The sequence below is a fragment of the Oryzias latipes genome, chromosome 10 (genome assembly GCF_053564925.1).
Source record: "Oryzias latipes strain Hd-rR chromosome 10, Olatipes_Hd-rR_3.1".
Classification (NCBI taxonomy): domain Eukaryota; kingdom Metazoa; phylum Chordata; class Actinopteri; order Beloniformes; family Adrianichthyidae; genus Oryzias; species Oryzias latipes.
In genome coordinates this window covers 3,688,207-3,701,583 of record NC_136246.1, presented here as the reverse complement: position 1 = coordinate 3,701,583, position 13,377 = coordinate 3,688,207, and the positions used below count along the sequence as shown (strand labels likewise).

The 13,377-nt window shown below is 40.2% G+C and overlaps 1 long non-coding RNA gene across 2 annotated transcripts; it reads left to right on the top strand.

Annotated features, from left to right (window-relative positions):
- The first annotated feature begins 6,683 nt into the window (after positions 1 to 6,683).
- LOC105353700 (uncharacterized) lies at positions 6,684 to 8,351 on the top strand. 2 transcript variants are annotated; one of them, XR_002289756.3, is made up of 3 exons: positions 6,684 to 7,394; positions 7,471 to 7,587; positions 7,667 to 8,351. It is a non-coding gene; the product is annotated as an uncharacterized LOC105353700 (long non-coding RNA). The 2 variants fall into 2 exon arrangements; XR_013658274.1 differs by having other exon boundaries at positions 6,684 to 7,587.
- The last annotated feature ends 5,026 nt before the right edge of the window (positions 8,352 to 13,377 follow it).

The window sequence follows — 13,377 nt, the reverse complement described above, 5'->3', positions numbered from 1 at the left end:
ATAGTGTCAAAAAATCAGAGAGTGGTATCAACTGGCTGAGGAAGTTTGATATGATGTTGAGATCAAGATCTCAATGGGTTTTACCAGGTTAAATAAAGGTTAAAAAACGTGTCTGATCATGGGTCAGTGATTTACGGCTTGAGTCTTCCTAAACAAACATATTTTCACAGCATCATGCAGTTCACTCCAGTATAAATGTCAGACAGTTATCCTAGAACAAGATCCCGATCCAAAACATCAATCCAAGCTCTCCCAGAACTGCTGTACATTAGGAGAAAAAACACAATGCTAAATTTGAACAGGGAGTGGTCAGCAAAGTCTTCACACTTGAACACAATTGATGGGGTTTAAGTTAAACTGGACATGGCCATCTTTATTTATCCGGATGGAATAAATTTAAATGATAATTCTGATGTTTTATTTTTAATTCAAGGGGGGTATTCCAGAAAGCAGGTTATGTGAGTTACCACGGTAAGTTTGAGGCTAAGGAAGTTGATAACCTCAGCTTTCGGTTCCAGAAATGGAGGTATGTTTCAGGGTATGTCAAGTTCCCATAGCAACTCATGCTCTGAACATAACCTGGTCTGGAGCAGGTTTAGTTGAAGGTTAGTTTGTTTTCAGAGAGGTGAAGCCGCATGGCGTGTCCATTTAAAGATGATTTAGTGGATGAAGAAGCTCAGATAATACTTTTTCCACCATGAGAGGGTGATAAGACCACATATGGATGTTGGAAAGATGAACTTTTTTACATTAGTCTAACTTAATTATTTGCTTCAGTTAAGATAAATCATTTTTTTTATTTAAGTCAGCTTAAAAATAACACGTAGTTATCAGACATTTATTTTACTTTCATTCAAATTAATTCAATTAAGTAGGTGTAACGTTGGTGCTGCTGTTAGATTGGCTGCGCAAGGACTTGTGGGATACCATTGCATGTCTGGGCGGATTTGTTTAATTCTTTCTGAACCATGTGTGAGAGGGAAGGAGAGGGTGGCGGGTTTATTTAGCACCCCTAGGGCCATAACACATTTACAAGACTTGAAGTTAGGATCAGAGTGATGTTAAATGCATGCATGTTATTTATTAGAAAAACCACACTGCATCATTCAGTTTAACGATATAAAAATGAGAATATCTGCAGCCTCTAACTTAGTCATGAGAGTTCAAGAAGTACAATAAATTGTATGGAATGGAAAAACATTTAATTGAATTGGAGTAATATGACATTTAGTTAGATAAATATGTAAATTTGAGTTGTATAAATAATTTTTGAAGAAATAAGGTTGAATAAATTTAACTCAATTATTTGTTTTGTCCTTTCTTTTTCTACCAGCGGAAACTCTTTCTTTTGCTGATGATCCAGCCGTGTTACTTTTTTGATGGACGTATAATCTTCATACGCCGTCATTAAAACCTCAGACTCCGTCTCACTGAAGTATAGCGTTTTCTCTTTTTTTTCACCACGCGTTTCCATGGTGACTCTGGAAATCGGCGATCCATTGAGAATGTCTTTATGTACACGCCGTGCACGTGCATTAACCCAGGGTTACCAAGTCGATACCCCCCGAGGGGTATTCCAGAAGGCCCGTTTAAAGTACCCTGACTTTAAGCCTGAACTCTGGCTGAAATCCTCCTGAACTCGCTTACTCTGGGTATGTCGGTTCCAAAATACCGGATATGAGTTGGCGTAATTACGCTCGACTTGGTAACCCTGGGTTAACGCACTTGCACGGCGTGTACATAAACTCATTAACTCATTAACTCATCATCCTCTCTTTCACTCTTACTCATGGTGCAGAGACATAAGCACAGTAGGACTAAACAACTCAGCAAAACAGCTAAACAACTAAACACATTTGGTCACAAAGCCACACTTAAACCAAAATCCGTCCAGACAGGCAAAGGAAATGGTATCCCACAATCCTTTGCGGTGCCGATCTAACAGCAGCACCAACGTTACACCTACTTAATTGATTTAATTTGAATGAAAGTAAAATAACTGTCTGAAAACTACGTGTTATTTTTAAACTGACTTAACAAACAAATGATTTATCTTAACTTAAGCAAATAACTATGTTAGATAAAAGTAAAAAAGTTGATCTTTCCAACATCCATATGTGGTCTTATCACCCTATCATGGTGGAAAAAGTATTATCTGAGCTTCTTCTTCTTCATCCACTAACTCATCTTCAAATGGACACGCCATGCTGCTTCACCTCTCTGAAAATAAACTAACCTTCAACTAAACCTGCTCCAGACCAGGTTATGTTCAGAGCATGGGTTGCAATGGCAACTTGACCTACCCTGAAACATACCTCTGTTTTTGGAACCGAAAGCTGAGGTTATCAACTTCCTTAGCCTCAAACTTACCGTGGGAGCTAGCATAACCTGCTTTCTGGAATATCCCCCTGGTGTCTATGCATAGATGGTGCACTACAAATACGTTGATCTTTGTCAAGGTGCAGAAAGTTGATCTGCATTCATGTGATGTTGAAGATGTTGTTTTTCTGATGTTCATGTATGTTTTCTAAATCAGACAGTAATTTTTCCGGTCATTCCAACGCTACATGAACCCAGCATTTCTATAAGTTTGCATTTTTCCCTGAGGGATATCAACCCATTGGTGCAATTGGCACTAAAATGAGAAAAAAGTCAAAGTTTGGAAATTAAAATTTCAAAAGTGTTCTGTTTAAAGTACTGTATGTAGATTAATTTTCAACCCAAATTAAAGCATGTTTTTGTCCAGATTCCATGTTATAAAAATTATAAATTTTAGAACCCTTTACAGTCCATGAATGCAAATGTTTGCCCACCCCTAAAGCCACAGAATCTCTTGGTTTCACAGGACTGCTGGAGCCTACCCTAGCAACTGATAGGTGAGGGTGGGGTACACCCTGAACAGGTCACCATGTCTGACACAGCCACAGGGACAGTTTGAAATCCTCACTAAATCTTTGAAGCATGTTTTTGGACTGTGTGAGGAAGCTGGAGTATCCAATAAAAGCCTATGCATGCATGAGCACAAAAATGCTAACTCCACATAGAAGTGTCCCAGCTGGGTTTTGAACTTGGACCTCAGCACTGGGTGCCAAGAGTGCTAACCACTACACCTCAAAGAAGCCCTTAAGTGGGAAATATTTGTGTGAAGCTGTGCAGAAGACTTGGAGAGAACTTCCTGAAGAATTTTTACTTGTAAGAATGACTATATGTTTAGCTGTCACATCTGTAAAATCTGGTGACTTTGATGAATTAGTGTAGTATTCAATGTTAACCTTAAATTTCCCTTTAGGGTGTTTATGTTACTTCCATCAATTATTGTATCCCACAATTATCTGATTTCAGAGTAAAACACAGCATTAAGCTGAATCATTGTCTTTCCTGCCATTCCGTTGCTTTCTTTAGGAGTTGGCACAAATCCTCTGCTTCCTTCTCACTCATGTGTTGACGGACAAGCTTCTGTATTTCTCCATCACAAGCTTCAGAACTGAGATTTTTTTACAGCAGCTTAAATCACAATCAGAGGCAAACAGACAGTAAATAAATACTATTTTTTCCCTCTGATGCAACCTATAACTATTGCTAACCTTTTGTCACTATTGCCTTTAACTACCCTTCATTTGGAAGGTTTTGTATTTCCTTAAATAGTCTTCCACTTATATGAACCTCACCTGGTTATCCATGTTTTGTTGAAGTTTTCTTCTCTTTTGTGTTCACAAAATGTGTTTCTTTGAACTTCAGGTAGTCTTTGGTTCGTTTGAACTTAAGCTGTGCGTGGTGCTGAGGATGCTTCTCTTTCAGGGCTTTGGAGGAGAACAGTCTCTGCACAAACCCGCAGAGAGGCCGAGACGGTGCTGTGCCCGACTGAAAAGGAGTCCACAACATTTCAGCGGTAGCACATATCAGGAGCTAAGAGCACACGTTTCATAATTCTTGGCTAGCACACCAGCCCATGGGCATGAGCAGCCCTTTGGGAAATCTGCTGAAGCTCCTGATTAGCCACTCTAGGGCTCACAGCTGATCAGAGCCTTCTGGTGGGAGACCTAAATCCTAATCCTGTCAGCATCTGATTCTGTCCTCTTTCATGTCCAGCCCCATCGTCGTTTCTTCTCTAAATGGCATGTAACACTGCAAGGACTGTGACATACATTTTCCTGTTTCCAGAATGAAGCCCTGTCCACACCAAAATGGACAGACTGTGGTGTGTCTTTTGTGCCTTTCACACCACAGGACCTGTAACAGAGCTGCATTAGGGACACAGACAGACTCTTATTTAGTTTATTTGCACTCTTTTTGTGTGTTTTCTACTTTCTAAGCTCGAGGCAACCCCCTTATGCATCATTTCAAAATAGATAAAATCATATAGTTTTAGTAAATCAATTCACGTTTTCCAGAAATTCATGCCCATTTTACTCTTTCTCTAAATGGGATTTTTTGTTTGCCTTGAACCAGACAAGGATCTCATGGTACGTAATCTAAATGCTGTGTGCAGCACCAAATGCAATCATGAGGAAACTAAATTACTGCTAGATTGACACAATTTACTTACAATTCTGCAGTAATAGATACTGATTCAGGGAAGTATGAAACAAAACATTAAGATGCATGTCCTGTATCTGCAAAATGTCAGATGTCTATTAATCAAAAGTCCTGTTTCCTTCTTTTTTTGTCCCAACAGCAAAGCAGTTTAAGCTCATCAGGATGAACATAAAAAGAAATGATTTGATTGTGTAGAAAAATATATTAAATAATGTTCAACAAATAGAAAACTGTTTTGAAATTTACTTGTTATTCTTTGTAATGCTCCATCAGACAAAGGTAGAGACTATTCCGCAGATCTTTTGGTTCGGTTCTGCCTCCCTTATTGAAAGTTATTGTTGGTATTCTCCCGTGTAACTGCTGCGAGCAGAGCATCAGTCACAGTGAAAGCTCTCCATTCTCAGGTCACTGAGAATTTAGTCAGTTTGTTAGTTCATTTTAGTATTTTCCTATTGAACTCTTTGCATTCATGATCCTTTTGAGTTCATGTTTTACTTCAAAGCCCATCGAGACGACTGTTGTTGTGATTTTGGGCTATACAAATAAAATTGAATTGAATTGAATTGAACTGAGGGCCTGCACGTTTTACTGAAATCGCAACTCTAATCTGCACATAGATAATTAAAATGTTTACGTTTAAATTGAATTCTTCAAAAATTGAAAAAATGTTAACACCCTTGAGACAGGTGCAACAGAGATTCCTTTAGAGATGTGCGGTCCTCACCTGCCATCATAAAGGCCCGTACACACCGGGACGAATATTCGCCAGGCGTTATTCGCCAGCGTTTTTCGCCACGTTTTTTGTGTTCACACCCAGGCGATTTTCGCTGACAATGAGCCGAGCGAACATGCAATTTCATTCCCTGACATTAGATGGCGCTTAATGTAAACAGAAATACTCCTGTACACAAGGTGGCGCTGCTCGACTTTACACTTCTTAAACTCGCTTTTCCCTCAGAAGAAGAGAGCAAGTATTTACGCGCTTGTCAGAATAATACAAATAAAACATGAATATTTCAAGCACCAGTTGCTCCAACTGGTGCTTGGTTCAGGGATGTTTTAGAATGACCGTCATTATTTCTTCGCGGCAGTGTAGACGCTACTTGGCGTCTATCTTCTTCGCTGGTATGTGTGCTCAGCAAGACATAAATATTAGCTTCCCACACAGTGGCGGCTGTTTGGACGCCTTAATGATGTCCGACCTGATCTGTTGGAGAAGTGTGTGAAGACAGCGGGCTATTTCACAATTACATCAGGTCCTTTGCAAGTGAAGCACATGTGGGGAGGCTGCAGCCACTACAGAGGAGCCGCTGCGTGGGCTTGGAAGGGTTGGGAGCAACAACTCCTCCATAAAGGGCACGGCTGTAAATGACATCTTCATGGCCAGCTTTAGTACAGAGGGAGCAGAGTTCTGGCAGCCCATGGAGTGTCCGTCCTGACATGTCCTCCTAGGACTGAGCCACAACAGCTCTTTTAACCCTTGTGCTATCTTAGGCACTTTAACATTGGGATTTGGGTCATCTAGACCCACTAGACAGTGCTCTGAACCTTTGTTCTTCAATGATTTGTGATCTTCACTGGTGTCCATGGATTACATGAAATCTTTCCACCTTTATCCACCTTTGTCATGGTAGGGAGAACACGTCAATGGAAGGGGGGGGGGGGGTCATCTAAGATAGCACAAGGGTTAAGAGCCACTTCAAAACAGTCAGAGTGTTGCGGCTGTGGGAGGCCATCCCAGGTTCGGATGGTTAAGGACACCAAAAACCCAGTGCGCAGTGGGAAAAGAAAAATCACACAAGAGTCTGCATGAAGTTTCAAACCTCTGCAAAAGGAGAGCCAGGGGGATCCGCTTGTCAATGGCTCTGTGTCTGTCCGTACGAGCACGAGACCAGCACTTTCTGGTGTGAAGGACATGGGGTTAACATCCCGACAGATGTTTCCTTGCTGTTCAATTCAGCACAGACAAAAACAGAGACAGCCTTCAGCACCTCAATGTCCTTATGTGGTCATTCATGCTGGTTCCACTTGTTCAGTTTGAGGCAAGCGAGAACAGTCATTATTACAACACACACACAACGTTCATGTATATAAAGAACAAAGTAAATGTATAATCAAAAACGTATAAAGGTTTAATAAAATACGTGATCTGTCTACAAAAGCTTGATTTACCCTCCATGCTTTTACTGACTAAAATGTATTTAAATGAAAAGTATCTTTTTAATGGCCTGATTTAAAGTGAAATATAATCAGTCATGTAAGAAACATCAACAACATGATTATTTAGTACAAAGTCCTGGCCACAGAGCTTGAAGAATCTCTCTTTTAAGGTCTTCACGCTCCTCCCAGTTCCTTTTCCTATATCATGCTCCTCTAACAGCAAAACAAAAAATGATTGACTGGGATGGTGGAACACTGAAATACAACAGACTGTTCTAGTTTTGGTGATAACAATCGAGTCATTTGGAAGTGTGAGAAAACACCTTCACACACCCATTGTGTCAGAAGTCAGAACTCTGTCTCCCCCTCTGGTCACCGGCTGGAACCATCTCCTGAGTTCTAAATGCACTTCATCTCCCAGCAACCCCAGCGCACAGTTTCTGGATGCCACACACCTGACTTTCATGTGCAATCACTCACAGTGTACTTAAGCACTGCACTGAGCCTCACACAGTGTGAAGTATTGTTTTTGCCACTATGCCTGTGTGGCAGGATGAGGCAATTGCGCTCCCAGGTGTAGCCACTCCCATCCTGGTTCTGCTAATGAGCACCAGGCCACCTATAAAGTGGGACTGTGCAGGCTTTCGCTCATTGCTGGCTGATTCGGCCTCCCTGGGTTCCTGCACCTGTCAGTGCAGGTGTTGTGGCCGGTCTTGCTGCCTGTACATTCTCCCTCTGTTTTGCTGCATTTGTGGTGTCCTCTTTTGTTTTTAGTGCCATGATATCACCACTCCATGTCGCACAGCGAGGCGACTTGTGACTGGAGTAAAGGTGAAATGGGAACCGAGCGCATCGCTCCATGTTCCTCCCAGTGATGTCCTGCCATGACTGGTATGTTTGATGTGTGCCTGCATGTCCTCTGGTTGGTGAGGTAACTCCCTGCTGCCCGTCTTCTGGATTGCCTCCTCAGGATGTTTGGAACCCGCTGCTGCTTGGGAGTTTCTGTATTGGGAGTGTTCAGAGTTTTCACGGGTCCCTTTCATCTGCTCCTCTGGTCGGACGGGTCAGCCGCTGACGGCGGCATCTCCTCTCCCACCTCCCTTGTGGCCGACCACGTGACTGCACAGGTGCTCTTGGGACTTAGGACTGTTGGAACTCATGACCAGCTACCCCTACCTGCAATAGTAACCACACAAGTGGGAGTTCACTTGTGTTTTACTTATTTTTTTGCTTTGATTTTTTTTTTTTTTTTTTTTTTTTTTGTGGTCACATTGTGCATGTGAGTGGGGTGTTTTATTTATTTTTTGAGTACCAGCTCTGTCTGCAGGTGGGATTGAGGCCCCTAGTGTTTTTATTCATTTTTTTTTTATTCATTTGTTATCTTTTAGATTTGGAACCACGTCTCCACCTGGTTGAATCTCCATTTTCTATTGGCGTGCCTGAACTGCTGGTGTTGCCACACCTGCATTACTAAATGTTGTGTCTGGACCTGATCTTCTGATTTCCTGACCCTGTTTAGTCCCTGACTTGTCTGGATCCTGACTATTCTCGTTGTTTCTCTGATGCTCTCATGCTTGTTATTGACTTCTGCCTGCCTGAGCCTGATTTAGCTTTGTGGACTGTTGTCTAAGCTAATAAACCTGCTGCACTTTGAACCAGTCGTCTGCCTGTTCTTGTGACATGTTGGCCCTGTAGCAAAAGATGACCCCAAAGAGGATTGTTCTACAGCAGTGGATGAATCTGGAGGCGAAGATGGTTCTAAAAGGGAAGGGGCAGCAGATGGTCCCAATAGACTGCTTTTCCGAGAAAGGGGAACCAGGCTTGCTGAACTCGACATTGCCGCAATAATAGCAATGCATAATCCCAAAATTGATCTCACTGCATTCATATTTTTATTAAGGACTTAAGTATTCCTGTTTTTAAAATCCCCAGTTTATCTAATTTCAAAATGTTCCCAGTGGTCTTTAATTTTGATTATGCTGTTATTAGCTAAAATTAAAAGAATTTGCTTTCTTAACCCAGGAGGAAAATGTTTTCTTTTGACATACCAGCGACATGTCTGGAAGAGGAAGAAAAACAAGCTCCCACTGAACGCTGTTGGATCTATCAACAAGAAATAAAGGAACTACAAGCACGACACTTTAGAATCGGAAAAATGGACTTCACAAGGCCCTTCCAGTAGCCTTTTAACGTCTATCACAGTGAATTTAAAAGACAAAACTGGCTCAAAGAGTAGGCTTAATGTTAAAGTATAGGCAGAAAATCTGTCCCAAACGTCAGGGTCCGAGATGCGCTGCTGCTTGGAGATGGTGCTATCAGTGGAGTAAGCCACAGAAGAATGCAAACTTTTTGCTGCCTGAGTTCTACTGTTCCAGTGATTACAGGACTCTTATCTCAATATTTGTACCAATGAGTAAAATGATGAATTATCCATAGGTGTTATCAGAAAAGAACAATCTGAACAGTTGGAAAAAGACTTCATAAAGTTGTTTGAAAAGATTGACAAAGTAGAGGTTGAAGCATTAATCAGTGGAGCTCTTCCTAACATTGATGAGTTTAAATTTGCGCCCCGGGAAATTGCCCGTATGGCCCGTGCTTAAAACCGCTACTGCATCTGGGCCTTTCTCACTTGTCATATTTTTCCCCTGCTTCGCTATTCATCTTTACTCTTTCTTCTCTCCCTCATCCACCTTCCTGACTTTTTTTCTTATCAAATTCTGGGCAAATTAAAGCCCCATCTTCAGACCACCTCACAATGCAGGCTTTGTTTTAATGCACCAGCTCTGGCATTTATGCTTCAGTGGAGAGCTCACACAGTGAGAAGAAGCTGAGAGGTGGCTCGGGTCTGCAGGATAAGACAGATCTTTAGGCAGCTGACATTTGGCTGAGACATTTAGCCAAAGTCATGCCTTTGTCTCTGTCGTCATTTTCTAACTTCCATGCATTGAGTGCCTGTTGAGCAGCCAGCTTGAACTTATTTAGCCCTGAGGCTTAAGCAAGCCTGATCTCACTTCAAGTATTTTAAAATTGGACCACGTTGAGTGTGAGTTGTCAGAGACCACATTGAGGCCTAGTGAAAACCAGTGTAAAGAAATTTAAACTTTTAATGTTAAAAAGAATCCACTGAGTGACACGGCCAAACTTGGCAGACACCTTTGTTGGCAACTGCTCACAGCTTTGTGCAACTGGAAAAAATGTATATGTACAACAAACATAATCTTCCTATGGCTTAGTAAACCCTCCTGCCGTAGTTTTGAAACTGGTCTGTCTGGCCCCATATTTTCCTCTCCATCACGGCAAATATCAGCTCTGTCAATGTACCAAGTAAAGTATCTTCTCGAGTGTCAAGTCCACCCACTGCAGGACTTTGCTGTGATGTCATCACAAGCTGCATCCATGGCCGCTAGCAGGGTCATTGGGGTATGTGGACGCCGGTCATAAACCTTCCACCTCCAGAAAGAGAGAAATCTTCTCAATTGGATTTAAAAACGGGGATTAAGGAGGAAGATACTCCACAAGCATCCTGTCATGTGCTGCAAACCACTGCCTGACCACAGCAGAGTGGAGGAAGCTTATATTATGTGAAAATACAATTTCTTGTTATACGCACAATATGCACATCCATCTTTGCAAAAAATCGGATGTTGTTTGTTTTCGTGGCTGAAATGAAGCCGACTCTAGGATGATGTCATGAAATGAGCGGCAGCCACACAAACCAAAAGCCAGTGCCTCATTGAGTCATCTTACTTCTTGGCTACAAAAATAACTTATTTTTCATAAAAAAGTGTTCCCTTAGAGTGCCATAGGTAATATATGATCATATATATGAATACAGTTTACTCTGAAAGGCTTGAAAAAAAACATGATATAGGCCCTTTAAAAGATTATAATATGTTAAAAAAAAAATTCTTGTAGTAATCATCTTTCAGCAAGATTGTATACATCTATTTTGAAATTATCTTTGAAGCTGATCCAAACTGGAGCTGTCGACCTCTCTCAAAGAACTCTAGGCCTAAGCTGCTGGTCCTCTCCAGTGAGATCTGGACAGATCTTTCCGTCTTCAACCTTCTCAACCTCATCTACCTAAAGAAAACCACTTTGACCAACTCAGCCTGAGTTCTGGGACATTATGGTCAGAATAATCCTTTAGCACACTTGGTAGTAAACTGCTGCTGTCCTGATGATGTAAGAAACAGACATCATAAACCTCAAAAAGCATTGTAAACCGTTTCTTTCAGAAATTATTTTTTAGAATTACAGTACTTATCGTTTTGACGGTTTCTCCTCCACATTTGTTTAGACTCCCTCACAAATACACTTATTTACACTTTAATTTATACATTTATTATTCCATGTGTTTCATGTTACTTTTGTAATCACTATAAAAAAGACAGCTGCCATAATTCTTGTCTTTCCGCAGTGGTTGGATTCCTCAATAAAAAAAAAAGCAGTTGCCACCTCTGTTCTTGAAGTGAGTAAATTTAGTAAATGATTATCAATTTTTTTAATGTTTTATTTGTTACATTTTACATTTCAATACTAAAATGATGGTTAAACGTTTTACCAAACTTAACCTATTCAACACACAGAGAGATGGAAATCTTACCATTGGATCCACCATCTTCATCTTCTGAGAAATTAAATATGTGCAGTTAACAGTTCTGAGAAAACTATAATTACACTTAGTCAAGCTTTGTATGAACAGATTGTTCAGATGAAGTGATTTTGCCAATGGCTTAGGATATATCTTATCTTCTTTCTGTAGCTGTTCAGTTTTTCCTCAGCTCTAGCAAGGGTTTAGATTGAGGATGTGTTGTAGTCAGATGGTTCTAGTCTTTGGATGGGCGCATGGCAGGAACCAATAAGGCCTAGGTGGCAGTAAGGTGGAAAATCTGATATACTGTATTTCATTTTGAACCACTCACAGGCTAATATTCTCATTCAAATGTAATTTTTCATTTTCTTACATTGTACACAGGTTGATATGTGAGGGCCAGAAAATTATTTTACTTGGATTTATTTATTTAGACTCAGAATTATTTTTCCATTTTCGCATCAGGTGAGTTATGAGTCAGTCATCTATGCTTCACCAACTAGTCAACTCAAGTCTTGCTAACACAACATGTTTGAACTGACCTAATCATAGACATGTATAACTGGACTGAGCATTTCTGATGTCACCCATTGACTTCTACAGTCCCCTACTTTAGGCTGAAATTGTCAGCTCACAGGCGCGGCCGTATTAGCTGGAGTTATCTCCGCCTGACTCAGATGTTCCAAATATGGGAAAAAAGAGGCGTTTTTTTTTTCCAACATAATAACGTGCTCAGAATTTCTGTTTGTTTTATCTGCATATTGAAACATTAATGTGAATAAACAGAACAGACTGGTCACTTTCTTTTTTTATTGAATCACACACCTCAGCAGGTGACATCTACGGATTTCACAATTGAACATTTTTCTGTCTTCAAAATGTAAATGTTGGATTGTCTTGGTCTATGAGCCCACTCACCCCAACAAAGACACAGGCCTAGAGAGCAACATAGAGACAAACACACAAAATCACAATCACAAGACAATAGGCAAAAATTCTGAACAAGTAATAGTTTGTTAAAAATGCACTGAACCTTTTTTCTTCAATGATTTGTGATCTTCACTGGTGTCCATGGATTACATGAAATCTTTCCACCTTTATCCACCTTTGTCATGGTAGGGAGAACACGTCAATGGAAGGGGGGGGTCATAGGATAGCACAAGGGTTAAATGTTTCAAATAAACTAAACATTCCTGTTGGAGTAGACTGAAAGTTTTCTTTATGTTTTTAAAGTTTTACTTTCAAAATCTGGATCACCTGTGTGATGTCAGATTCTGATGTATCATATCTGAATCCTGTCTTTATATTTTATGACCATACCAAAAGAAAATAGCATAAATGAAAATACTGTGAAACTGTAACTGTTTTTAACTTTAAAAATCATAACAAGTAACTACAGATATGACAAGTAACTAAGACAATTAGAAAATAGTTTAATCAAATTACTTGTGGAAATGTCTAGTAAGGCCCCTCACTGTAAACAACCCAAGAATCATCGCACATTGAACCAGAGTTTCTTCAGGAAAGCAGATTAAGATAAATAAAATTACCACAGTAAATCTGTTTTATTGGGTGGTTATGGATATGAATATGATTAACACCGAAGAAGACGTGTGACAAAAACAAAACATTTCAGGAGAGCCACTGCCACGTGTGTGAAAAATATCCCTCATAGGGTTGGTTAAAGATCATTCATAGCCTAGTAGAAACTTCCTGAACTCAGACAAAATCAAAAAACCCTGATGACATATGTACAACTGGATAACCAGACAAACAAACTGAAAACCCCCTACATATGTCGTATGTTATTCTGAAAATCTTTTACAAGGCATTCTGGATGTGAGTCTTCTCTGAGAGTGAACATCTCAGACCTGCAGAAGTCAAGCAGAACAGTTTCTCTGTGTGGAAAATGAGGCATGAAATTAAAGCTCAACTTTGTAAGTGTTAGGAATAATTAGAAATATTAGAAATAGAACAGTTAAAAACTCCCTTTTTACTATTATTACATTTGCCTATACCTTTTATTACACTAATGGTTTAAACTTAATTCACTGAGCATGTATTATCATCTCAAAATTATATTACAG